At 48.5% G+C, this 27,677-nt stretch overlaps 1 long non-coding RNA gene across 17 annotated transcripts in view; it reads left to right on the top strand.

The window, feature by feature from the left end:
• The window catches only part of LOC100622718 (syntaxin-8), a 251,867-nt gene that overhangs the window by 14,366 nt on the left and 209,824 nt on the right, over positions 1-27,677 (top strand). For 11 of the 17 annotated variants that reach the window (XR_014821848.1, XR_014821846.1, XR_014821847.1 and 8 more), the window contains exons 3-4: positions 124-218; positions 10,201-10,311. The exons of the other annotated variants lie outside the window; for them this stretch is intronic. This is a non-coding gene — a long non-coding RNA (syntaxin-8). The remainder of the gene's footprint in view (positions 1-123; positions 219-10,200; positions 10,312-27,677) is intronic. 17 annotated transcript variants of the gene reach the window in all.

Here is a 27,677-nt window from a genome sequence, read left to right as displayed (position 1 = left end):
TCAGCGTCTCTGCCAGCCCGGCCCTGATTGGAGCACAGTTTGTAAAGCAGAGGTTACATGATTTATTCAGGGGCCCCGCCACCTCCAGACTGGCATACTGAGGCTGTGTTCTTTTCTTTTCAGCTTACGGTGACAATCAGAGCTTTGTTGCAGAAACTGAAGGAAAAGATCGCCCTTTTGAAGGACTTATTGCTAAGAGCTGTGTCAACACATCAGATGTATCCATGTAAACATTTCCACCTCTTTCTAGGGTGGGAGGAAAAGCAGTCTTATTTTAAGAGAGGAAGGAGTCTGGGCCACCCAGATTTTTCCACAGCTTGCGGAAGACCTGGTTTCCAAAATATTGCCTGTCATCTCGATTTCTATTTTAAGTGTCCGTTCCATGTTTTGCAGCGAATATGCTGGCGAGGCAAGACACGCTGCAGGAATTCACTTAGTTGGGTGTCACCGTGACAGTGCAGGAAGCTCATGCTTTGTGTCAGTGCTGTATTTCCACGGAGCCCCGCCGTGCTCCCTGTCTAGACGGCCTGGAAGGTGCTTAGCCTCTGCTCCAGCCGGAAAACTTCCCTGATATTCCGGAGCTGGGATTCTGCGTCTGCAGTGCCCAGCGTCTTGAACGATTCATTTTCTTTTCCGAGGGGCCAGTTCCAGGCGAAAGTATAGATCCCCCACCCCGATTAAGTCGATTATTGAGATCTGACTTCTTCGGCCTTACTTTTCTAGAGGTGCAGACACTCCTCCGGCTTTGAGGGGATTTTTGGGGGGTGTGGGAGGCACTGGCCTGAAGCAGACTGGGACCTCACCCTCAACCCCCTCACCACAATGTCGAGAATTAATAAGACATTCCTAATCTGATCAATTTAGGAAAACACTGGTGACTGCGTAAGCTAATCCTTTAAATCTGAGCTTAAAACTGACCCCAAACCGGTTCTCTCTTACCCTCCCTTTCCATTGGCCATTGTTCATACCAAAGATCCAAACTTTGGTATCTCAGGAAGTGTTTTCTGCTGCCCGATGTTATGCTATTTTGGCCGGGCCCACGGCACTGTGGAAGTTCCTGGGCCAGGGATTGAACCTGAACCACAGCAGTGACAATGCCCAATCCTTAACCGGGAGGTCACCAGGGAACTCCATGCCTGATCTTAAATGTGGGAAAATGTAGGAGTATAGGTTTTTAGATAAAACAATGTGAGATGGTTTTTTACAAAACAGTTTTCTCCAAGTATCACCTCTTTATGTCACCAGGGAGGTTGGTTTAGATTAGTTGCCTGATTTCTGATAGTCAGTTATCAACCCACTCAGATTTCAAACAAACTTTAATTTCGGTAAACAATGGGAGTCTTATTTGTAACAGAGTTGGAATATTTTGATACGTGTAATTTGTAACTTTACCCTCTCTGTCTGGCATCATTTGTTACTGCACAGTTGGTCTGTTATATAAGTTTTTAGGAGTTCCCGTCGTGGCTCAGTCGTGGCTCAGTGATTAACGAATCCGACTAGGAACCATGAAGTTGCGGGTTCGATCCCTGGCCTTGCTCAGCGGGTTAAGGATCTGGTGTTGCTATGAGCTGTGGTGTAGGTTGCAGACTCAGCTCGGATCCCACGTTGCTGTGGCTGTGATGTAGGCTGGTGGCTACAGCTCCGATTAGACCCCTAGCCTGGGAACCTCCATATACCACGGGGGCAGCCCTAAGAAAAGGCAAAAAGACAAAAAAAAGAGTTTTTTTATTTTATTTTATCAGGATCCGCCAGTCTTACTATATAGACCTCAAGTGGTTTCAGTTGGCAGAGCTTTTTCTCCTCTTCAAGTACTAGGAAGTCTGTATATTGGGGTCAAGCTATGCAAACTCATTTTAATGTTACCTAAATCACCTGTATTAGAAACGGAGCTAAATATTGTTTCATGATATATTATTAATAACTGTATTTGCGAAAGATAGCATTATGATTCATCTTAACCTATAGGGCTAAGAAGATGTAAAGGAATAAGTTTTGCTTTTTTCTATTAATAATCTCTGCTAGTTATTAATTATAGGGCCTCCCGAGGACGCTGCAGTAATAATGGACTTTGTTCTTCTTAATGCTTGCAGTCTGGCCATATTTTGAAATCTTGTATGTAGACTCCCGTTTGGTGGTGATCTCAGGATTTGCTGATTAAGCACCCGGCATTAAAAAACACCAGGCAGTTATTAAATACAGTATGACGATATTTAAGGACCTTCATGTGAATACTTTAGAATTTTCTAGGAGAAATCAAAAACTTGACTAGAAAATGACAGCTTTCTTTAAAATTCTGTTTTGTTTTGTTTTTTTTCCCCCCAAATAATCGGGTCTGTTTCTACCCGAACTACAGCCGGTCTTAGGGATGAAATTCAGATAATCCACCACATGGGGGCGCTCACAAACCTCTGCAGCGTCAGGGAGACCCTTTCTTTCGATAGAAGGGGAAGGAGGTTGCATCTGCTCTACAAAGGCCTCCATTCAAATCTCCTCTTCTTCCTCACATCTTCCCTTTCTCTGAGCTCCCACTCTGCAAACATTTAAAATAATCCTCTGGCAGTTATCCTCCAGATTTAAGATGTATTTGATAGCAACTTGTCAGGCCTAGAAACCTCCTATTATTAAACGGTTTTGGTGGCTTTTTCCTTCTTTACAAAAAAAGTATTGAGGCCAAGTCGAACTTGCACCTCAAATCACCGATGGAGTTGGAAAGAGAGCAGAACATTCCAGCAGAGGAATATTTTTTACACCGAGGAGAAGAACCTTCAAGAGCTTATATAATGTGCCCTCAGACCTCACAGCTAAGTGGAAAACCAGGATTCTGATGCGGGGCTGTCTGAACCCTAAGCCAGTTGTTGAGAAGCCGAATTCTACTTTATCAGAATACGGTCCACTGTCATCTGGCGCATCTTCGGCTAGAATTCCCTGTTACCTGGCGTGCTGCTGCAATGCCAAGACAAATCCTGTTTATAGTGCAAATCCTCTAGACCGTTCTTAATCATCAGAAAGATTAAACAGTGCTGGAGTTCCCCGCGTGGCTCAGTGGTTAACAAATCCGACTAGGAACCATGAGGTTGCGGGTTCGATCCCTGGCCTCACTCAATGGGTTAAGAATCCGGCGTTGCCGTGAGCTGTGGTGTAGGTTGTAGACGAGGCTCGTTTCCCAAGTTGCTGTGGCTCTGGTGTAGGCCAGCGACCACAGCTCCGATTCCACCCCTAGCCTGGGAACCTCCATATGCCGAGGGTTCGGCCCTAGAAAAGGCAAAGAAAAAAAAAGTAAGAAAGAAAGATTAAACAGTGTTCACTGTGGTTTATTAGGTAGACTTTATGATGTTGTAATTCTTAGAAAAGTTTTTGTCCATAAATCACCAGTAGAATGACTTTTTCATCCTTATTTGAGGCGTAATTCATGTTGGGTGACTTTTTTAATGGGACTATTTGAATGCCACGTTTCCTCACTGTGTCAGGTAGTTGAGAGTTTATGGTACTTCACTTGATAAATTTATGCCTTTCTGCATTCGTGAAGCTTTTCCAAAGAACACTAGGAGTTGCCAGGAAGATAAGTCCTATGAAAATGCCTTCTATACAATTAAATTCCAGGAGGTTAGGCATGAGATGTTATTGCTCTTTCCTGAAAAAGTATTTTTCTGTGACAAGAATAAATGCGAAATGAAAATGAAAGTGGCCTGCTTTTGAATCCGTTAGCTTGCAGTGCAGAATCCAAAGCCCTGCAGCCAGAGAGTTGAAAATTGCTGAAGAAGAAGAAGAAAAAAAAAAAAAGGAAAAGCCTATGAACTTCTATTCTCAGTGCTTCTTGGAGACCAGGATTATAACAGCCTCCCCAGCTGAGAAAAGATGTGGATCGCAGGAGGCCGCGCAGGCATTTCAGGTGGCACCAAAATTATGCTTAGAATCAGCTTTACAGGAAGCTGGTCTTTTTGTTGGTGGTTTTTCAAAGGCAGCACTTTTAGTCCTTTAAAGGGCATGAAAGGACCTCTTTACAAAGGGGTTCCGTATCAAAAGTATTTTGGTCTCTTGGAAGAGGACCTGGAGATATACTTGTTTTTCTTTTCATGGCCACACCTGTGACAGGGAAGTTCCCAGGCGAGGGGTCCAGTCGGAGCTGCAGCCGCCAGCCTACACCACAGCCACCGCAACGCCAGATCCGAGCCGCCTCTGGGACTCACACTGCAGCTTGTGGGCAATGCCAGATGCTTAAGCCCCTGGGCGAGGCCAGGGATGGAACCCCTACCCTCATGGATACTAATCGGGTTCTTAACCCGCTGAGCCACAACGGGAGCTCCAGAAATAATTTTTTAAAGTCTGTAAATAACTCTGCTCCACTTTGGATTTGGGGGAAAAAAAAGATGGGTAGACAGACGGGCAGGTGGCTGGGTAGATAACAGACCTGGCTGCAGGTAGGTGTGGAGAGGCCAGCTGGAGAGATTTTAGGGTTAGCCCCTGGGGTCTCCAGTGGAGTAAAGGGACTCTCACACACGACCTGGCTATGACCGTTGTGACTGCTGTGTTGCTCCGGTGAGAAAAATAATAATTGCCAGAGAGCCGTTTCGCCTCTCTCGATGTTAGTTTCATTGCCTCTAGCGCAGGAATAATCCTACTTGCTTTGCAGGTGGTCGAGAACATTCAAGAAAATACCTTTAAAGTATCTCGCAGGACCAGCCCCCCACAGGCGTGGGTGTTGAATCGTTATCAACCCTGGGTGGGCAGGTTACTTCACTACTTCGTGCCTCGTTTCCTCATTTGCAAAACAGGAATCATAAAGTACCCCTGGCTGATGGGCTGCTCGGGAGGGTTACGTTAGAGGCATAGAAGGGGCTTGGCATGAAGTCAGTCCTCCCTGGGCATTGGCTGCTACAAACTCTTTTATCATTGCGAGCACGGCAGCCGTCCTGGAGAATTTACGTGGTCCTTTTACAGAGTTTATAACCACGTAAGGGGGCCATATCAAAATACACAGATATTGGTAGTATTAAAACACTACTTGCTGGGAGTTCCCATCATGGCTCAGTGGTTAACGAACCCGACTAGGAACCATGAGGTTGCAGGTTCAATCCCTGGCTTTGCTCAGTGGATTGAGGATCTGTCGTTGCCGTGAGCTGTGTGTAGGATGCAGACTCGGCTCAGATCCTGCGTTGCTGTGGCTGTGGCGTAGGCTGGCTGCTACAGCTCCAATTGGACCCCTAGCCTGGGAACCTCCATATGCCATGGGAGCGGCCCTAGAAAAGACAAACAAACAAAAACAAAAGCCACTACTTGCCAAATGTCATCCGAGCTTTAAGATAAAGACCTGGCTTGGTACATTATAGGTATTCCGTAGAGTTTGTTAACAGAAGATAAAAGATGTGAAGTGTCCTGTGAGCAAGAAAAACCTTCTGGTTTCTAGCACCTTAAACAATTCTTCATGCAGCCCTGGGAAGGAAGGATCCTTCTCCAGAGCAGTTAATTTGCATGTAAGACTTGCCTACATGCTTTTTCGAAAAATTTTGAAATTATTATTATTATTATTATTATTTTTTGGCCTTGCCTGCGACATGCAGAAGGGCCCAGGCCAGGGATTGAACCCATGCCACAGTGGTAACTGCAGCCACTGCGGGGACCATGCTGGATCCTTAACCGGCCAAGCCACCAGGGAACTCTAGACTTGCCTAAACAAAGAGAAGCTCCGGGAGCTGGCGTGGGGGTGGGCCATCTCCCGCACCCAGCACCACCCTCACCCCACTCCATCGCAGGCTGAAACTGCTTCCCAGGTCAGAGCAGAGGCGCTGGGCTGAAGCACCCTGGTGATAGGTAAGACAAATCAGGATCCAGTTTCACCAGCCATGAGTCGGTTATAATTACGTGTAAAATTAGCCTCGCTGATGACAAATTTCTGTGGCACTTCCATGTTCCTTTTATTTGTTCTCTGACCTTCTTCCTTGGTTTCGCACCAGGTTGGTGGAAGAGGAGGCCACTGGCTGTGTGCCCGGTTTTCCCCTGTCCTCTCTTCCCCTGTCCTTACCCCCCCTTGTCCTTGCAAGTCCGCATCCCCGCAGTGTGATCCTTGGATCCAAAGATCCAGATGGTTCTTTGATGTCTCGTGAACAGCCTCTGCGTGGCCAGCGTGAAGGGCTGTGCGTCTGTTTCTTCTCTTCGGTGCCCTCTCCCCTCCTTCTCTTTGTGCTGTGCTCTCTTAGTAGACGGTTTCTAGCAGGATGCTAAGAAGTGGCAGAGGTAAGCCCGCCGTCCTGGGGGCCTCAGGGTGGAGAAGCCCCCGGAGCTGGCGGGAAAGCCCTGACCTAGTTCAGAAAGGGCTGAGCTCTCGTCCATTATGGCCACTGCCAGCCACGTGGGGCCCTGGTTTCCTGGTCGGGAGAAGAAGAGAAGCAGATTTGGGATGCCCGAGGCCTCTTCTAGCGTCAGCTGTCGGTGATTCTCCAGTTACTCGTCTTCAAAACATAATCACCAACTTCTACTGCTCTTAAAATTGATTTTCCTCCTTCCTTCCTTCCCTTTCTTTCTTCCGCACCGGTGGCATGTGGAAGTTCCCAGGCCTAATCCTTCCATTCAAGCATTGAATCCAGGCCACCCCTGTGCCCTACACGGCTGTGGCTGGATTTTTCACCCACTGCAGCAGTGGGAACTCCATCAAACAGATGTTCTTTACCTGTTAGTTTATTCTCAACTAGTTCAGATCTAGTGTCTGCTAATTTTTCAAACTTGCCTTTCGTTTGTATTAGAGAAAGTACTTCCTACCTGTATACTTTTTACTCTTTTTTTACCAGGGATTCTCTCTCTTCCTTATCCCCATCCTTTTGCAGCTCATGCTTCCTAGTTCATAGTGTTGGGGGTGGTTGGTATCTGTCCTCACAGACTTTCTCAGACATAAAGAAATAAACATACACATACATATGAGATGCTTTTGAGGAGCTAGGGATCATGCTATACCCGTGTTTCTGAAACTTTTTGTTTATTAGCATATGATAACGTCATATGATATAGCATCAAACAGTCTAAAACAATATTTTTTGGAAGGCAAGGCTTCCTCACACCCGAAATCCCCAGTCCTCTTTCCTTAGAGGCAGTTGTGTGTCCTTCCAGAAGTTTTCTGTGTATATACAAACATATATGTCTGTCTGATTAAAAAAAAAAAAATGCATGCAGTGGGAGCATACTCTTCACTGTTTGGCTCTTTACTGCTGCTTTTTGTTTTTGTATTTCATGGTGCTTTGGCGATTATTCCTCATCAAATGTTTTATGTAGCGCTGAGTGTGCGCTCGGAAATGTTACTTATTGTTGTCACCAGTACCTAAGGAACTTCCTGTTCCCTCTGTTTGTTTGGGGGGTGGTAGCTGCAACACATGCCCTTGCAGAGATGCCCTCCTTCCTTATTGGGCCTTCGACCGATAAGGAAGTATTGGGCCAGTATAAATAAGGCTGCAGTAACATCTTTGTGTCTCCCTCTGCGCGAACATATCCGTAGGAGAAATTCCCATTGAGAGAATGTGCCTTTTCAAGTTGGGTGGGTGTAAGAACATCCCACTGTGGCTCAGCCATAACGAACCACCGGCCTAGAATCCAGGAGGTTGCGGGTTCGAGCCTTGACCTCGCTCAGCATGTTAAGGATCCAGTGTCGCCTTGAGCCGTGGTGCAGGTCGCAGACGCGGCTCAGATCTGGCGTGGCTGTGGCTGTGCTGTAGGCCGGCAGCTGCAGCTCCTGTTCAAACCCTAGCCTGGGAACTTCCATATGCTGAATGTGCGGCCCTAAAAAGACAAACAAAAAACAATTTAGTAAGTGTATGGAAGGCAATATGGCCGTTAGTTGGCCCTGTTTCTCACTAAGGATGTCTGGGGCGTGCTTGATTTCTTGGCTCTTTCCAGACCTGCCCTGTCAGGGGTTGTTATCTGGTGGGTGGACGTGGTATCAGGTTTCCATTGTGCATTTCCTTTACTGATGTGAAACTGCACGTTGTTTTTTCCATTTGACTGGTGTCATCACTGTTTCTTTTATCTGTGCCATTATATCCTTTGCCTGTCTTAAAATTTGCCACAGTTAATTTGTCACTTGTAATTTTATTTTGCAGCTGTGGACTATTTTTATACCGTCAGATTTACTGTTTCCCTTCATAGCCTCTGGGTTTTCATTCTTGACTAGAAAGGTATTTTTTTACTCTAAGATTATTAGAAAGTTCTCCGGGAGTCGTCATCTACTGATAGGTTTGTAGTTTGACTTCTTATGTTTAAATCCCTGAGCCAGACTTGTGCTTAATTGTGAAATTGGATTATCATTGCTTGTGCTTGCTCGGGTGGCTGGGTACTAAGAGCCCAACAAATCACAGGCTGCTAGAGTAGGCTAAACACAGAGCAGAAGACATGGCCAGTCAGCACTGTGATATAAGTAATAGTTTCCAGAATTTAAAATTCCTGTTTGGGGAGTTCCTCTGTGGCTCAGTGGGTTAAGGACCTGGCCTTCTTGGCATGACTGCGGCTCCATCTTTTGGTGGCCCAGGTTTGATCCCTGGCCCGGGAACTGCTGCTAGCTGCAGGCGTGCCCAAAAAGAGAAAAAAAAAAAAGTCCTATTTTGTCCTGAATTATTCATGTCACAACTTCTGTCTCCCGCCTCCCTAGGAGTTTCTTTTAGATAAAAGAAGAGCCTTCTGCTTTATTGACAGTTTACCAGTGATTTGAAACACTTTGATTGATATTTATTCTTTTTTTTTTTGTCTTTAAAAGAAAAAAGGCTGCACCTGCGGAGGTTCTCAGATTAGGGGTCTGATCAGAGCTGTAGCCGCAGGCCTCGACCACAGCTCATGGCAACGCCGGATCCTTAGTCCACTGAGCAAGGCCAGGGACCAAACCTGTGTCCTCGTGGATACTAGTTCATTAACTGCTGAGCCACGACAGGAACTCCTGAATATGTATTCTGGATGCTGCCTTGATGAAAAGGCTAGTATTTGGCCTCTTTAGAGGAAGGACTCGGGCTCACTGTTTCTTAGTTACAGCTCCTTCTTCAGGGTTTCCAAGATGGGTTCTTAGCGACTGGAGTCAGGCAGGAAACGGAAAAGCAAGAGTCGTCAGTTTTCTCTGGAAAGTGTGGCCTTCTGGAATGTTGGGAAAACTGAACTGTTCCGTTTTTGTTACATACCCAAAGTCACTAACGCTTGGTTACATTGGTGTGGGTGGGTGGGGGGAAGGAGTTACGATTTTTCTCACTAATCTCTGTTACTAGGGAAAATTTTTTCTGGGGTTATTTGCTTTTTTTGCTAGCTGGCCAGCTCTTTCTTCCTCAAAATCATCAACACAAGTAGATTCACTGGGCCATGGTTTTCCCAACCAAGGAAACGGCCTGCTGCTGCCAGTTTCTCAGCATCTGTTGGGGCCTCAATGCCCTGTTTGATGTTCCCTCTTAGACGGGAAAGTGTCTCGAAATCTAAAGCAGTAGTTTGAGCCTTTTGCTGAACCGGGAACATTGTGGCCATGGATGGTACTGGAAAAGCTGTGAAAGCTTATGTAGGGTCACACACAAGGAAACAGCCCGTCAGGTACCTGGTTCCGGGTCATAAATAATGGTCAGCGCAGGACCAGTAGGCCTTTGGACGCCTAATCCAGCACGTTTAGTAGACGAAGGCAGGAACATATGACTCTTTCTTTGTAATTTTGTTTAAAGATCATGCAGTGCATTTAATGAGCGATGGTAGCAACTTCTAGAGCAGCTCTTTACGAAATCGATTCCAGGTGTGCTCCTAGGTATTCCCATGGAAAAGGAGGGCAGCGAGAAAATGGTTCCCTCTCCCTTTTCCTTTTCCAACAGAGTAGCCTAGGGTATTCACATCTAGCAAAACACCCTTGACCCCTGGGGCCTCCAGCGCCAACCTAAGGACCCCCTGAGCCAGGCGGCCCTGTCGAAAGGAACACCACCCAGGGTGGGTCCCCGGGAGGGACATGGAATCTGCATCTGCATGTCTCAGTGAGGGACCTCGTGGGGCGCATCTGTGTCCGGGCTCGAGGCCCCTCAAGGTTCCGGCAGGGTCCTTTTCCGGAAGGATCTGTCAAGTCCGAGATGAGAACAGGAGGAGGAGGAGGCTGGCCGGGGCCTCTCCTGGGTGGGCCGGATTAGCCTGTGGCTGGGGGAGCTCAGTTAGTGACGTCAGAGGTCAAGGAAGTCGTTCACCCCCTGTTGGACCTTAACGAGATGCCCGCAGCACGCAGCTCGAAGGAGACCGAAGACAGAACCTATTGGACGATCTTGTAACTCGAGAGAGACTCCTTCTGGCCTCCTTTAAGAAGGAGGGCGCAGAGCCGGAACCCATCAGGTACGATGCTTTTCTTTGCAGGGATCACGCGGCGCGGGGCAGATGCGTGGGCGGCGATTGCCGCTGCTTCCTGAATGGCTTGACGTCTTTAAACAGCAAAATACCGTCTGTTCATTTATACGGTTTGACTCTCATTTTCTATTCAATTGCATTTTTTGTTAAATTTCTCAGTAAACCAGGTGTGTTCAGCTGCATTCCATCTTGGAGGAAGACTGTTTAGGTAGAATACAGATGAAGTCACTAAGTGTCTCTTTTTTAAAAATTTGTTGTTTTTTTTTTTTACTTTGCAAAAAAACATGTATTATTTTCCATCATGTTCTCTCCCAGGACATTGGCTGTGGTGCCCTTTGCTATACAGCGGGGCCTCGTTGTCTGCTCATTCCAAATGGAATAGTTTGCATCTGCGAACCCCAGCCTCCCCAGCGATCCCACCCCCTCCCCCCTTCCACTCAGAAGCCGGCCTTTCACCCTTTGGTTGAGCTTTCTGCTATGTTAGCTGCCTTTTAAACTCCAGAAGTCCTGTCCTTATCTGTGTTGGAAAATGATTTTTTAAAAAATTGGCTTGTTATCCAAACGCATCCTGAAGTCCGTAGCCCCTGGCTCACGGAATTAGAGGAGCAGCAGGGCGTTGGCTTCCCAAGGTGAGGTTAGGGAACGATACATGGTGATATCTTTAGGCTTGACCTCTCTGCTGCTTCTAGAACTCTGTTAACTCCTGGTGGGAGCCATCCCAAAAGAGATGAGAGAAACTTGTGTCCCCCCCCGCCCCGCCCTGCCTTCCCCACAAGAGATGCTGCCTTCATTATGGGCAGCAGCTCCTTCCTGATTGCTGGCCCCTGCTTAGGAATAATACGGTTTCCCAAGGGCCGCGGTGTTTTTCACCCGGGCTCTGCCCGAGGCAATTAAACCCAGGGGCGGGGCCGGGGGGGGGCGTGGTCCTAGAGGGGGTCGTGATCCTGGGATGCGCAGGCTTGAAAACCACTGCGCCAGGGCGAGCTGATGGGAGCAGCTTCCTGTGGGTTCCGGTCTTCTCAGGAGCGTGTGATCCAAGGTGTGTAGGAGGAGCTGATGGCCTTCGGGAAGCCGGATGGAATCCTGAGTTGTTTCTGTGGAGAGAGAAAAGCCAGGGGTCCGGCACGGAGGGGCTGGTTGTGTCCGGGCGGGATGGGTAAGGACGCCGGGGCCTCCAGAGGGCTGAGCCGTGGTGGTGCCCAGCGCTCCTCTGGTGGATGCAGCCCCGGCCGAGGCGGGAGTCGAGGCGGAGGATGAAGGCGGAGGTGCGGGGCTGGTGAAAAAGAACAGGGGGACCCAGGGGGAGGAGAGGGTACCATCTGTTGGGGAGAGCCTTTGCTTTGAAATCCAGAAATGGAGCAAAGGTAGAGTTGGGGGTGGGGAGGGGGGCCACACAGGTGCCGGTGGCAGAGGGGGAAGCCTGGACATCCTCCCACGGTGGCGTGGGGGTGGCCGTTCTGACCAGGGGGGACAGCGATGTTCCAGAGCCTCTTGTGTGTCTGGTTCTGCTGTTCCTCAATGTTGTTTAATGACGTTGAAGGGGCCAACCTGGGCATTAGGACTTGGCTGGGGGTGGGGGTGGGGGTGGGGTTGTGGCTTTTGGGTATCCTCTCACTTGTCACCCCAGTTCTTCTGGTCACCCCTCTCTCCTATAGAATCTGTTTCTTTGCTGTTTAAAGCACAGCTCGTTGCCGAGCAGGGTCAGTGGCACCTTGGGAACATGCTAGAAAGGTGTTGTCGATAGACTGGTGGCTGCCAAGGTGGAGCGCAGGTGGGGGAGGGCTGGGTAGGAGTCCGGGCTGAGCAGATGCAAACTCTGATGTGTAGGCTGGCTAAACAAGGTCCTGCTATATAATAGAGCACAGGGAACTTTATTCGGTATCCTGTGATAAACTATAATGGAAAAGAATATGAAGATAGTTGTATAACGGAACCATTTTGCTGTGCAGCAGAAATTAACACAATGCGGTAAATCAACTGTCCTTCAACAAAACCTTTTTAAAAAAAATGTGGTCTTAGACCCCAGCCCACGTGAATCAAATCTGCCTTCTAACAGGATCCTTAGAGCTTGCGAAATTCTGTCTTGCATCACTTCATTGTGGCAGTCTGCATCAGAAGCACCCAAGAGGCTCTCGGGTAGCCCTGACATGGGCAGCACGGGGCAGGGACCCCTCCTTGGGTGGTTCTGACAGGTGGTGAGGTTAAAACCACTGCTTTCCATCACAGGGTCCGAGTGATGAGAGCTCATAGCTTCCATCTGCTGCGTGTTTTCTACGTGCCAGGCTCTCTTCGCTCAGGTTTCCTGGGCTCAGGAAAGCTTCATCACCTCCCCTTTTACACAAGAGAAACTGAGGCTCAGAGGATCCAGGAACTCGCCCAAGATGGTGAGGCTGGTCCATCTCAGCCTTGGGATTTCTCTGCAGCTGTGTGTCTATAGTTGTGAACTTTTTTTAAATGGCTGTTGATTATATTTATTGTGAGATGTGACCTCCTAATTATTGAGCTGTAAGAAGAGCAGAACCAGCAGTTAGAAGAACACGGCTCTGTTGCTTCCTAGTCTACCCTCTGGGCTTCAAAACCCATGGCCCTTCAAATGGGGGCCTGTCTTCTGCCTCTTGTTCATTGTTTGAACCCTGTGAGCTGATGGTTACCCGAGGGGCTGGGTAAACTCTAAAGCCTTTCCTGAGGCAAGGTGTCCCTCAGGCTGGGAGGGAGCTCCTGTTGCCCCCTTTGTTTGCTGGGGACCCCCCCCACCCGTCCCCCTGAGTGCTCAAGGGGGACCTGGCTTCCCTGACCCTCTACCTTCTGGTTCTCGCCTCTCAGCCCTCGTCCTGTGTGCCTTTCCTCCGTGCCAGCTTGCTGCGTGTTGTCCTGATAGCAGACAGCTGCACGTGTATTCTAGCAATGGAATCCATGGCTGGCAACGACTTCCCTGAAGCCTCCTTCAATTAAAAAAAAAAAAAAATTAAGTGGTGGGAGAACTTTCGGGAATGTGGCCGGTTAGCCGCACAGGTGTTTCCTCTGAAGGTCCTATTCCGGGGACGCCCCCTGCTCCTCGTGGGTTTAATGGAAGGCTGATCTGCATGGTGGGCCTGCGGGTGTTCCTTATTGGTGATGGGGGAGGCTGTGAAGCAGAGATAACGGAGTCCCGAGGGTTTGAAATCATGCTGCTAATCAGCCGGGCTTATTCACACATGCTCTCGAGGTGAAACTGCGCAGGGACCATATATATGGCTCAATCGTTTTCGTTCAGGCACAGAAGTCTAAGGTAGTCCAGAATATTCTTCCAGGGAGTTGTCCTTACAAGTACATAAGCACTATAGAGTCATGACTCCCAAGGAGTGATCGGAAGAACTAATATGGAGAGAACAGGCCGTGACAGCCCGTTCCAGGCAGCAGGTGTCTGGCCAAGGGCGAGAAACCAGTGTGACCGTTAGATGTTGCTCCCTGTAAAGACGGCCCGTCAGTCGTAGACGAACAGAAGAAAGCGAACGGTAGGCGGCCTGGAAGGTGGATCCCTGGTGATTGCTCGGTGGCCGGGATGGCTCAGACTTCCCTGGACCCGTGTCTGTGTGTACCTTCTGGATCAGTGCGCTAGAGCTACTGTCACAGTCCCACAGACTGGGTGGCTTGGACAACAGAAATGTATTTTCTTACAGTTCGGGAGGCTGGAGGACCGGGATTGAGGGGTTGGCATCGGAGTTGGTCCCTTCTGAGGACAACAGGATCCTGGACAGAAGGACCTGTTCCAGGCCTCTTGGCCTTGGCATGTCAACAGCCGTCTCCTCCCTGTCTCTCCTCTGTCGTTTGTCTGTGTCCGCACTTCATTTTCACAGAAAGATGTCATTGAACTAGGGCCACGCTCCTGACCTTGGTTTAACTGCCTCTCTAAAGAATCCTCTCCAAATCCCCTTTCATTCTGAATTACTTGGGGGTTAAGATTTTGCCAAATGAGTTTTTGTGGGGACACAGTTCAGTCCATAACTGTCCAAAAAAAGTGCAACTCCCCGAGACGTTCCAGGAGAATCTGATCATTAAGGAAAAGCAGGAGTTCCCGCTGTGACGCGTCGGGATCGGTGGCGTCTCTGCAGCCCTGGGACGCAGGTTCGATCCCCAGCCCAGCAGCGTGGGTTAAGGATCTAGAGTTGCCGCAGCTGCAGCATAGGTTGCAAGTGTGGCTCTGAGCTGATCCCTGGCCCCAGGAACTCCGTATGCCTGAGGGCAGCCAAAACAAACAAAACATGTATATGAAGTGCGTACTAGGGACAACCATTGTAAAATATGCGGAAGAGTCCCCGGGAAATCTCAAGGGCCGTGAACTGAACACACAAGTGGCATGACCCGACCCCAGCTCTGCAGGGAGGTGGGTGGCAAGCGTGAACACGGGTGAGGTCGGGCAGTTGGCCAGACGAGATGGGCTGAGAGCTGAGGTCAGTTTCCAGGCTTGGGTTTCACTCGCCTGCCCATGTCCAATTCCTTTTGCCTTTGTTCTCACGAACCCCGCCCTGGAGGTCCCCCCGCTTCCATCTCCTGCTTCCCATTCCCTGGTAACTCTGGGGCTTGGCCTGGCCTCCTAAGGACCTGCATTCAGTCGTAGACACATGACCAGCTGGGGTCCATGGTGAGCCGTCGCCCTCCTGATGCCAGGCTGCTCAGTCATTTCTGAGACCCCCAGGAGGGACCATCCAGGTCTGTCTCTGGAGAAGCCTCCTTCCCTCCCCGCCCGCTGGTAGCTCATAGCCCGCGACTTCTCCTGGCCTCCGTTGGTCAGTTGCTCATCCTGGGCTCCTCTGGCACTTGTGTTGGCCTCTCTCATCTCTGGATTCCTCCAGGACTTTTGTCGGCTTCTGTCATTCTTGATACCAACGTGGGTTACCTTGTCACTGGGGAGGGGACCAGGGCTGGGGGGGCACAGTCTTTCCCTTAGGTCACCACCCACAGAAACACCTCCCTCACTGCGGGAGGACTGGGCTTGATCTGTGGCTCAGCAGTTTGAAGCCCAGTGATAACTGGCAGCAGCACCGCAAGACCCGTTGACCCACCAGGACACCCTGTGGCACCTCTGTCCTCCGAGCGCTCTGCTCTCCATTCCCGTTTCCTCCGTGTCCTCCTCCACCTCTCTTCTCTGCCCCGGATTTTGCTCTGTCTCTGTCTCTCTTGCCCATCCCTCCTTCCCTCGCATCCTGCCGCCCCTCCCTGTCCTCCTGTTTTTGCTTCCCCCTCGTATGCAGCCTTATTAAGGAGAGGAAAGTATTGTCAGACCTCAGTTTGGATTAGCGGTTCCTTTAAGCAGACCTGAGTGTGGCTCTCCCGTCATTGAATGTGGAGCTGTCATGTGAGGACACGGGAGTGGCACCTCACGGATTACGGATGATTCTTGCAAAGCAGCAAGCCTTGCTGGGAGACCTGGGTCTGAATGAGCCATGGTTGACTAATTGAGGGCATTTGGAAACTCGTTAGAGAAATCTGGGAACAATGTCTCTTAGAAGATAAGCGGTAACTTAGAAAAGCAGTGACACAGCTTCTGAAGTCAAGCCCTACTGCTCTTGAGATTTGAGAGCGTTGCTAAGTCACAATTAGTTAAATCTTCGTAAAGAGGAGAAAAAGAGAAAAAAGTCATTGCATCCTCACTGCTCTGTGACCGTCTCCAAGATTATGTGATTAACTTGGCTGTCGTGGGTGGCTAATTGGCTAAGCTTTAATCTTCACACCACCCACTATATTGAGGATTGTAGGACATAGGAAGTGATTGAGAGGCCGAGGTGGTGGTTGTGTGTGAGCAAAGCTGTATTTCCAAGCAGAACAACGGCTCAGATCAAAAGGCGATGTGCCCATTTTCTTAGGGGATGTGCTTTTTCCATTTAACTTGAGATACGTTTTCTTTGAGCAGCTCAAAAATAAAATGTGATACCTGGAATTGATGTCTTGCAGCTCGTTGTTGGCAGCCAAACAAGGCAGAGGAAAAATTTACACTGAGGAGTCCATTAAAAAAAAGTATTGCCCCTGTGCCACCATTTCAGTTCCTCCAATGCTTGTTTTCAGTTTACAGCTTGGTTTATAAGAAGGATGATGTCTACAAAGGGTGATTTTTTTTTTTTATCTGCTGGTCCTGGGATTTCCTAAGAAAAATTAGTTTATACTTGATGTTGCTTGAAGTGATAAAACAACTCTTGCCCAAGTAGAAGATGCCTGAGGAGCATAGACGTGAGCTCAGCCATTACTTTTTTACTTCTGTTCCCAGAACTACACTCACGCTCTGGGTCACCTCATGGGCAAAGGATGCTCTGAAATCAGTAAAGGGAGATTTTCTCTCTTTCTCGTTGAGCCCAAGGATAGTGGAACCAAGGTGGTACTGAATGTAGTCAAGAATGTTAAATTTCTGGTAATGAAATACCATTAATCCAAAAAATGTAGCAAATGGAATGTTTCTTTTGACAGATTCTGTGCGCCAAGCACTGGTAATGGGAGTATGGTGACAAAAAACAACAACCAACAACAAAAAAATCTAGTTTTTCCATTTGAGCTCTTTATCATTCAGAGAGAGAGACAGACATGAATTAAAGATTCATCCAGATAAGAAAAACCTGTGGTGCTCTGAGAGAATAGTCGTAGGGAGCTGATGGAGCTAGGGAGGCCACATAGTTTAATATTTGTTCTGAAAGTGTTGTCTCTCCATCTAAATTTTAAGTACCTTGAGGATAGGGACCAAAACCTGACACAATGCTTAATAGATACTGTTCACTGAATGAAAAAAAATTTTTTTCCCCTTCTAGCTTTTAACACCTAGGAGAATTTGGTATATAGGAAGCACTCAGCATATTTTGATTGATTCAAAAGTTGACTGAGTCAGAATGTGATCAGGTCCTGATAACTAAACAAACCTGGGACCCTTAGGGGTTTACCACTTAAATTTTTTTTTGCCTGCCTCGTGGAAAGTCTGGTGGTTCTCTGGGACAGTTCCCTTCAAATAATGACTCAGGTTTTCCCATCTTACGGCTGTGCAATCTCGACACAAGGTTTCCATGGTCAGAGAAGAGAGGGAGTGTGGAGGTCTGGCACCTCTCTTATATGCGGTCACCTGGCAATTTCATAGATAACAGCCCATTGGCTGTAGCCAGTCACATGGCTCCAACCTAACTGCAAGGGAAGACTGGGAAATGTAGTCTTTGTGCTCAGGAAGAGAAAAATGAAATGGGACTTCGTGCAACACACAGCTTTGTCTCTGCCTCACTGATTATCTTGGGTAGTTCGTTGGAAAGGGGAGTAACTTTGGTCCATAGTCGGCCTACCTTGCTTAGCAGAGATTAGAACCTGAAGTTAACAGAGGCACGTGAGATGGGCTGAGAGGTGATCCTGGTGGGGTTTGTTCTCCTCCTGGGATGCTCATTCTGAGTCCAGTCAGGCGAGGGAAATGTCGACACAGTTAGGTGTGTACAACGCAGACGAGCAAGGAGGTTGTGTCTGCAGCCGTCAGAGGAGGACGACCCAGTAAAGCCCCTCACAGGTCTAGAGGAAGACAGAGGTTATTCTTAACCGAGGGGGTGCCTGGTTTAGCTGACCCACCTGTACAGCAGTTAGGACACCCTGAGCTGCAGGGAACAGGTAAACCGCTCACATGAGGAAAGGTACCTCCACGTAAGAAGCTCCAAGTCGAGAACGGAGAGGGATGGTTAATTCTTCAGCCAGTGATGTCACAAGTTTCCCCTGTGCCTCGTGGTTGAGAATACCCGCAGACAGTTCCCAAACACCCTCCCAACAGCAGGAGGCGATAAATAATAATACTCTTGGCAGAAGTAATGTCTTCACCACGTGGCTGCGACACGTTAAAAGCGCTGAACGGTGTTCAGTGACGAGCTTTCCTCCCACTGGGTCCCTCCCTCCAGGGTTCTCTTGGGTATATGCCAGCAAGTAGGCACGTGTTTTCTTATTTCCCTCCCTTTTTAACGCAAATGGTAGCGTGTGACACACATCATGCCACACCCTTCTTTTGTCATCTGAACGTGTTGGAGATCTTCGCAAACCACGTGAGGTTTTGTCTTGAGTTTCTAGAGCCTTAGCATGTTTCATTGTGTGTGCTACCGCTACCGTGTTACTTGGTGTATTGTTTTCCACTCTGTTACGCTGCATTTGTGTCCATATTTAATACATGTATCTTTTTCTATTAGTAGAATATAGCGGTGAAGAACCTCACATGTAAGGGGTTTCCTATGTGTAAAAGTCCACCCCTAGGTAAATTCTTAGAAGGATGGCTGGGTCAAAGGCTATGGGCATTTACTAGTTTTCATGAAAGCGGTTTGGACTGGTGCTGGCAGTTGAAGCGAGTGTCTGTTTCTATAGAGTTATTAAGAGCGTGTTATTGAACTTGCGGATCCTATTCCAGTCTCCTCTATGAAGGCAGTTATAATATTTGCTCAATTCTTGTTAAATTTGTTTAATGTTTGTTAAATATTTGATTCACTGGGCATTTAGTTTGGTGAGGGGTATGGCTCCCACTTCCCCCCTGCTTGACTATTTCCGTGACTGACTACATTTTTATTATTGTCTTTTGTCTTTTTGAGGGCCTCACCCATGGCACATGGAGGTTCCCAGGCTAGGGGTCAGATCCTGAGCTGTAGCTGCCGTCCTACACCACAGCCACAGCAATGCCAGATCCCAGCCGCGTCTGCGACCTACACCACAGCTCATGGCAACGTCGGATCCTTAACCCACTGAGCAAGGCCAGGGATGGAACCTGCAGCCTCATGGTTCCCAGTCGGATTCATTAACCACTGAGCCATGACGGGAACTCCAGTTTTTCTGTGTTTTTGAGTTACTTGTTGCCTAAGAGGAAAGAAACTCCTCCTGGAACCTTTCACGGTAAATTGTGGCTCAAAATAGAAATAGGCTTGGATTGTTACCGCATGCCATGGTGTACCAAAACCCATGAGGGACTGCAGTTGCCCTGACCGTTGGTGCTGGCTTACTCAGGGTAAGATACCTCCCGGAACAGAAACTGAGGACAGGCTTATGTTCCCTGAGCAGCGGGACCTTGAAGCAAAATCGAGTTGTGCTGACAAGGGAGAAGGGGCGTGACAGTGTGGGGTGGGGTAGTGGATCCAGTCTTCACCGCATCGCCTTGGCGACAGTGACTCTTCACCTGGACTTCTCTTCTGACACCAGAGACTCAAGGTTCCTCACTGCTCTGTCCTCTGTTCTTGAAATCCTGGGGACGTGGGAGCTCACTGGCCTTCTGGGTGGTTTTATTTAGGTCCAAGTGGAACTTAGAGAATTGCTTTAAGTCTCCCGTTCACTTTTTGAAGACGCTGGGCTGTTGACCCTTGGCTGCCTTCCTGGAGAGGCTGAGGAGTGCTTTTCAAAGCACACCCCAGGCGTAAGAACCACACGTCGATCAGCTTCCTAGCCTGGCTTGTCCTCTGCAGACAGGTCATCCTGCGCATCTTGTGTCCCTCGCCAGTGCATTTGGGGGAGAGGATAGCTTCTGACTTGGGCTCCATGTTCTGGGGAGGTGTCATCGGTCAATGTGCTGCATGGGCTGAAACTCGGCATGACAAGAGGGAGTATTTGGAAGACGGACCAGTGTGAAAAATCTGGAATATGTGTTGCCTTAGTCCATTTTTTTTGGCCCGTGTTCCTTACCGGTCTAATGCTGGCCATGCAGAATATATGGGAATCATGTTTTCTTGGGGAGAAAACTTGGTATGTCATGTGGCAAAGGATTTCTTAGGACTTCTTTTCCGAAAGAGTTGAGTTGATGGCGTCAGGCCCAAATGGTGATGCTGAGGGATATTCCAGTGGTTAATGGGAATGAGTAGGAAACTTGCTTTGGGGGGGGGGGGTCTTAAATATAAATTTAAAATGGGGTTCCTGTTGTGGCTCAGCGGGTTAAGAACCCAAGAATGTCCCCAGGGACGTGGGTTTGACCCCCGGCCTGGCTCAGGGATCTGGTGTTGCCACAAGCTTTGGTGTAGGTTGCAGATGTGGCTCAGATCCCGTGTGGCTGTGGCGTAGGCCAGCAACTGCAGCTCTGACTCAACCCCTAGCTGGGGAACTTCCATATGCCGCAGGTGCAGCCTGAAAAAAAGGAAAAAGAAAGTTTGATGTGGCAATTTGAAGAGCAGAATTTGGAAGAACGGAGGTGGATGTTCTCACGATCCATTCTCAACACTTAGCATAAAGCCACAGTGTGGTGTTGGTACAAGGACAGGCAGAGAAACCAGGGGGTCACGCTAGAGAGTCCAGTAACTGTCCCACACCCGTATTGCCACTTGATTTACGACAGAGGTGTCACTGCGGTGCAGTGGAGCACAGGTGATGTTTTCAGCAAATAGTGTTGGGTCAGCTGAAAGCCCCAATGGAAAAAAAAAAAAAAACAAATCTTAGCCTCTGCTGTCCGCCCTCCATGAAAAGCAACCTCAAAAGGATTCTAGACCTACATGTGAAAGGTACAGTAAGAAAGCTTCTAAAAGAAAACGTGGGAAGATGTCTTTATGCCCTTGGGAATGGAAAAAGCCTTCTTAGACAGGACACACAAAGACGGAACATGGACCACGTGGCAAGTTGGGTTTTATGAAAATAAGAAATTCTGGGTATTGAAAGATAGCACAGAGAGAGCATGCCAAGCCGCAGACGGGGACTCTAGATCTGCCGTGAGTCTTGCTGACACGAAAGTTGTATCCGGAGTTTATAAAGATCTCCGTAAATCAAGAAGGGAGACAGCTCCTTAGAGAAAAAGAGGCGGCAGAGTTGACATTGTACTTGGGAGAGGATGTCCCGTGGCCGCTGGACGTCTGAAAAGGTGCTCGGCTTCCTCAGCATCAGGAAATTGCGGACTCAAATCATGCTGTCACACCCTCACACCCGCCAGACTGGCTGACATGAAAATGACACGTCCCTGCTGCTAGGGCTGGAGCCGCTGGAGGTCTCACATCCTGCAGGCCAGGCTGTCAGCACACGGCTCTGAAAAACCATCTCCTCAAGCCAAACTGTCCTAGAGGCACGGCCCTGCTTACAGCATCCTTCTAAATAGTCCGACCGGAAACTTCCCATGGAATGTCCACCCTGTAGGGGTGAGTCCACGATGGTGCGTCCGTACGGGGATGCTACGCAGCTAATGAGGGAGCGCCCTCCAGCCTCCCGCACCCAGGGCGCATCGCACAGAACACGGGGGACCCAAGCCAGACAGAAGGGGGTGTCCTGGGTGATCCCCCCGTAAAGGCAGGCCTTGCATATGGTGTTAGGGAGTCACAGAAGTGGCTCCCTTTGGAGGAAGAAGGGATTAGGACGGGGCGTGGGGAGGGTCCGGGGTTCCTGCCCTGGCGGTGTTCACTTTGTGAGTTATCTTTGAGCTCTGCACTTTGTTGGCGTCGTTTATATGTTCTACTTGAATTTTCAAATACCTTAGTACACATGTATACACACATGTATGTTATCCACTTGTATACAGGCATACACTTATATATGCACACGTGTATTTATAAATATGCGTATATGTGTGCTATGCACATAGACTATGCGTATGTGTGTCACACATACATGGATCCTTTTTTTTTTTTTTCCCCTTTTTCAGCTGTACCTGTGGCATGTGGAAGTTCCCAGGCAAGGGATCGAATCTGAGCTGCATCTGTGGCCCAGACCACAGCTGTATACTTCGGTCTGCTTTCTCTGTGTAATCTGTAACGGTGTGTATATAAGCATGTATGCTTTTATATATAAGTATGCACACGTGTACACCTAGACACATAGCCATCCACACGCAGGTACATAGGTGTGTGTGGATGCACACGCGCACACACGCAGCTGTGTCCTGAACAGACCACCAGAAGGGGAGACTGCGTGGACCTTCCCAGTTTCTAGATTTGGGGAAGTTAGGGTCCCCCCGCCCCCAGAAAGTGAGACGGTGAGGACTGCCCCCTCTGATGAGGAATTGCACGCTTTTCTTTCTCTCTGATCCTCTCCTGTTTCCTCTGTGTCGCTGCAAACCCGATCATCGCGTTTCAGCTCCTCCTCCATGCCTCTCCGTCGGCTTCTGCCCCATCCTGCTATGAGCTGTCTATTTCTTGTTTCTTTCCCCATCTTTTGTCATCCTGCCTTGCTTTTGCCTGTCACATCTTTCTCTTCCATTACTTTTCCCCCTGGAAAAAGATGTCTGGTCTCGGCTCTTTTTTGTCTTTTTGCCATTTCCTGGGCTGCTCCCACGGCATGTGGAGGTTCCCAGGCTAGGGGTCGAATCGGAGCTGTAGCCACCAGCCTATGCCAGAGCCACCGCAACGCAGGATCCGAGCCGCATCTGCGACCTACACCTCAGCTCACGGCAACGCCAGATCCTTAACCCACTGAGCAAGGCCAGGGATCAAACCCGCAACCTCATGGTTCCTAGTCAGATTCGTTAACCACTGTACCACGATGGGAACTCCTCAGCTCTTTTTTTAATAATTTACTTTTTTTTACAATAGGACCTCCTCGCTTATCCATTCTAAATGGAATAGTTGGCGTCTCCTAACCCTCAACTCCCAGTCTTTCCTCACTTCCTCCCCCTTGGCAACCACAAGTCTGTTCTCTGGTCTGTGAGTCTGTTTCTGTTTTGTAGATAGATTCATTTGTGCCGGATTTTAGATTCCACATATCACTGATAAGATATTTGTCTGTCTTTTTCTGGCTTCACTTAGTATAATCTCTAAGTCTATCCACGTTGTCTCAAATGGCCTTTCCTTTTTCATGGCGAAGTAGTATTCCGTTGTATGAATGGACCAAATCTTTTTTGTCTGTTCTTCTACTGATGGACATTTAGGTAGTTTCCATGTCTTGGCTATTGTGAATAGTGCTGCTGTGAGCATAGGGGTGCATTCTCTTTTTAAATTACAGTTTTGTCTGGATATATGCCCAGGAGTGGGATTGCTGGATCATATGCTAATTCTCTTTTTAGTTTTCTGAGCATTTCTTGATTTTAGTTTTGCTTCCCATTGTTCACTTTGAAAGAAAAGTAATGCTTAAAATATGTCCAAGAGTCTCCACTTCAGGTGTCTTTACTTTTGTGGGTCTTTGCTGCCTTATCTGCCCCCGCCCCCATTCCCTCTCCCTATGGGGAAATGACTGATATTTAATTAGATTTAAAACAGATAATCAAAATGAGACATGTTGAGTATGGCAAGTGAAACCACACTGAGGTCTGAGCCAAAGTTAATACCCTCGCATGCCCCCATGCCCCGTGCCATTCTCCTGACATGCCCTGTGCTTAGCTCCCCACATTTATCTGTGCTGGGACAAGTGTTTACAAATACAGTTATGTGAAATAGGAGTGTTCCTGCTTTTTTATGAAAAAAAATTTTACTATACATAATACTCTATAATTTACTCCTTTTTCATTTAAATTTGGGTGTTCCTCCAAATCAGTAGATCTCACAAAATTCTTTTCAATAACTGTATTTTCCCCCAGTAGAAACCAGCAATGTTTTTCCAATCAACCCCCCCCCCCCCCCGCCATGGGTAGATACTGGATGGTTTAGTTTTTTGCCATTGCAAACAATACTGCAGTAAATATCCATCAAGAATGTGGCTTCTAGAGTTCCTGCTGTGGCGCAGTGGGTTAAGAAGTTGATTTCAGTGGCTCAGGTCACTGCGGAGACGTGAGTTTGATCCCTGGCTTGGTACGGTGGGTTAAAGCATCTGGTGTTGCCACAGCTGGGGCTCAGGTTCAGTCCCTGGCCAGGGAATTTTCATATGCTGCGGGTGTAGCCATCCAAAAAAAAAAAAAAAAAGATTTCTACTTCAATAGGATAGCAGCCCTAAGTGGAGTTACAGGGACAAAAAGCATGGATGGCCAGAAGGCACAGGTACTGCCATGTCTGCTTTTTAAACGTTGTGGTGCTTTGCGCTTCTTCTGACAGTACATGGAAGAGCCTACTTCCCTGCACACACTGGTTGGGTTTTCACACATGGTGAAAAACGGTACCTTGTCCTGAACTGCAGTCCTTAACTGGCGGTATCGTTGTGACTTTTGATGTGGGAAATAAAAAGATTTCCTACTTCTGCGTGCACTAATTTTAAAGTGGAATTTTAAATCATTTGGGAATTGAAAAAGGAAGAAAAGTCCAGGCTGTGAAGAAGGAAGGAGAAAGAGAAGGAAGGAGAAACCTGTACACACTGTTGTTAAGTTAGTTGATTTTTTTTTTTTTTAAGCTTCTATAATACTTTCCAACGTGTGTGTTGTAGAAGTGAAAATTGTAGAGAAACTGACAAAGGATTTCCTTGCTGATGAGAGAGCAGAGTGTTCTCTTTCTCCTTCCCTCTCTTTTTACCAAGCACTTTGATGTTATTTTATTTGATCTTCATCATGCTCTTCAAGGTCAGCAGAGAAAGGATGCCTTTTTTGGCTCACAGATGAGATTGTCTTGGTGCCCGAGGTGGATTAACGGCAGGAGGAGACGGGAGCTCGTCTTTCTCGTCCTTTGCTGTGGGCTTTTTCCCGGCCTTGCCCTGAGTTGTGACGTTCTGCCCTGGGTCCCTTGCAGGGACCCGCATCTGTGCCCTCCTGCCAGCTCTGAGTACTGGGCTCTCCGCTTTGTAGATGCCCGCCCAGGACTGTAAATCAATGGAAGGAACAAAGGGTTTAGGGTTAGAAAACCTGGGTATGAATTTTTTTTTTAGGACTGCACTCGCGGCATATGGAGGTTCCCAGGCTAGGGGTCAAATCAGAGCTACAGCTGCCGGCCTACACCGTAGCAACGTGGGCTCCAAGCCACATTGGCGACCTATGCCACAGCTCCGGGCAACGCCAGATCCTTACCCCACTGAGTGAGGCCAGGGATCGAACCTGCGTCCTCATGGATGCTAGTCGGACCCATTAACCACTGAGCCCCAGGCACTCCGAATCTTGACTCCGTTTCACTTTCTGTAAGGTGACGGTAGTTACGACTCCCCCCGGCGTCGTGAGGTTCCGATGAGACTCGGGTATGTGAGGGTGTGTATTTATGGCTCTGTGAGGTGCGGTGTGACTTGGCGTCATTGATCTTAGCCGAGGGGGGATTCAGAGGTGGCATGTGTTCCTGTCCTGCCCAAGACAGGCACAGGACATGGTGGTTTATAAGTACTGAGTTGTGGGACATGGGCTGTAAATGGTTTAAGAGCTGGAAAGAAAAGAACGATCTCTGTTGGGGGCGGTGGGGTGGGCAGCATCAGGGAGGAGGTGAGAATTCCCTGGAAGGAGAGAGTCTTGAGATGGCCCTTGTGGAGCGAGTAAGATTTGTCCTCACGGTGCCCCTCTTTCTGTAACCCTAACTCTTCCCAGACCTGTCCTTTCCAAGCCCGTCGGCGTATTGGTGCCTCCTTGGTTGCAGCAGGTGACCTGAGGGAGGCTGCAGATTGCTGAGCCCTGCCCCCTGAGGGAGCAGGTGCCATAGTTAAAAGCTTGGGTGCCCGTGTCATGAATCTGAGTTTTCAGTTACGAATCAGAGTAACTGGTACGAAGCGAGGTGGCAGAGGTGGCAATGATGTTGGTACAGGCGGTCCTTGGCTCGTGTGCCTCTTTTGTGTGAATACGTGATTCGGTGATGCCTTCACCAGTCTTGGAATGCCAGACTGGGATTTTGGTGCTGCAGCTGACAAAAATTCCTCTACCATAGGCTTCTTCACCCTGTGGAGCTTAAGCTTTGTCGTGGTGAGTTTTACTCCCTGCCATGATTTCATTTTACTGGACTTGTATCTTTGTCCAGAGAACTGTGTTAATTTGCACAGTTGTTGTAGTGCATTTTATCTTTATTTTATAATGAATGAGAACGGAATCAAATATATAACAAGGGGGAAATGTGAGTTTGCCGGTGGCTCCGCAGGTTAAGGATCGGGCGTTGTCACTGCCGTGGTGCAGGGTTGATCCCTGGCCTGGGAACTTTTGCGTGCCAGTGGCGCTGCCAAAAAAAGGGAGGGCAGAAATAGTGAGGTTGAGACAGATGGAAATCACTGGGCATGCCTCGTGCCTAAATGCACATCGTCAGTCTCATTTGAGCTCTCGCTGCTTTTGTCCTTTTAACTGTGTTTGGTCTCGAAGATTAAAGTGGAAGATGTAGAGCAGTTGTTGCTGAAAATTGTGTCCAAAAGGCACAGCAGAAACTCCCTCATAATATGGAAGCGTATTGTTGATGTCCACGCTTTCTGTTTTGAAATGTGTTTTCAAGGTTGTACTGAAGGAACTGCTTCTAAGGGGAAATTACTACCTTGCTGAACATTTTGTAGTCGAACTTCAATTGCTCACCAGCAGGTGGCGCTCAGTCACCATAAATTTGGCCCAGCAGCTAATTCATCTCAGAATTCTCAAATTTTTCTGCATCACCCCTTTTGTCCCTCTGTTTTTCAGATACCATGACAGTCACACTTAAAAGAACTGTTCCCTTTGGGAGTTCCCGTCGTGGCACAGTGGAAATGAATCTGACTGGGAACCATGAGGTGGCGGCTTCAGTCCCTGTCCTTGCTCAGTGGGCTAAGGATATGGTGTTGCTGTGAGCTGTGGTGTAGGTCGCAGATGCAGTTCAGATCCTACGTTGCTGTGGCTGCGGTGTAGGCTAGCAGCCGTAGCTCAGATTCGACCCCTAGCTTGGGAACCTCCATATGCCACGGGTGCGGCCCTAAAAAAACCAAAAAAAAAAAAAAAAAATTGTTGCCTTGGGTCTTACTTGCTTGCTTTTAGATTGCCTGGATGGCTTGCACAGCTCATAGAGGTTTCTCAAACTCAGGCTGTTGGTGTTCTTCTGTGAACGGTTTCAAGTTTTAAATTTAACTGAGTATTTCCTTTGCGAGAGGCGTGGTGTTCGGCATTGATTGTCCCTGGAGTACCAGCTCCCGGAGGTCAGGTGTCTGTCGCTTGTTCTCTTGCAAGTCCCTGGATTCATGCTGGCACATAGAGGAGACCCCCGTGTGTGTCGGAAGCAAGGGGACGGGCGAGTAGGTGCATGGGAGGCGGAGAGAGTTGGGGAGAGTACCAGACTGCAGGGAGTTAGCCGTCTGGCAAATACGGCTCCACGTAGCTGTGGATCCGTAGATGCTGATCGAGGCAGAGCAGTTTTACCTCGGGGTTGGCATTGGGAATTAATGTTGAAATTTGAAAAATTCCTGAAAGGCAGTGAAAAATTTCCCCGAGTCGTGTCGGGTCTCCAAGTCACCCAACTGGAAATCTTTGTCCACCGTTTCCATCCTACTCAGCAGCTACCTGCGGAGCTTTCTGTGAATTGCGGTGGGAGTTGTCCCCTCCCAGCTGTCCCTGCCTGTCAGTTCCCTTCCCAGACCCCCAGCACCTTCGGCCTGATTGCCACTGGCCTTCGGGGCCACCTCCTGACGTCAAAGAAACTATTTCTGACGGAAATCGGAGC

Source organism: Sus scrofa, chromosome 12 (genome assembly GCF_054392235.1).
Source record: "Sus scrofa isolate SSC_HxYL_T2T_F1_AM1 chromosome 12, Sscrofa_HxYL_maternal_Yorkshire_Landrace_v2.0, whole genome shotgun sequence".
Classification (NCBI taxonomy): Eukaryota; Metazoa; Chordata; class Mammalia; order Artiodactyla; family Suidae; genus Sus; species Sus scrofa.
This window is presented reverse-complemented; position numbering and strand designations above follow the sequence as displayed.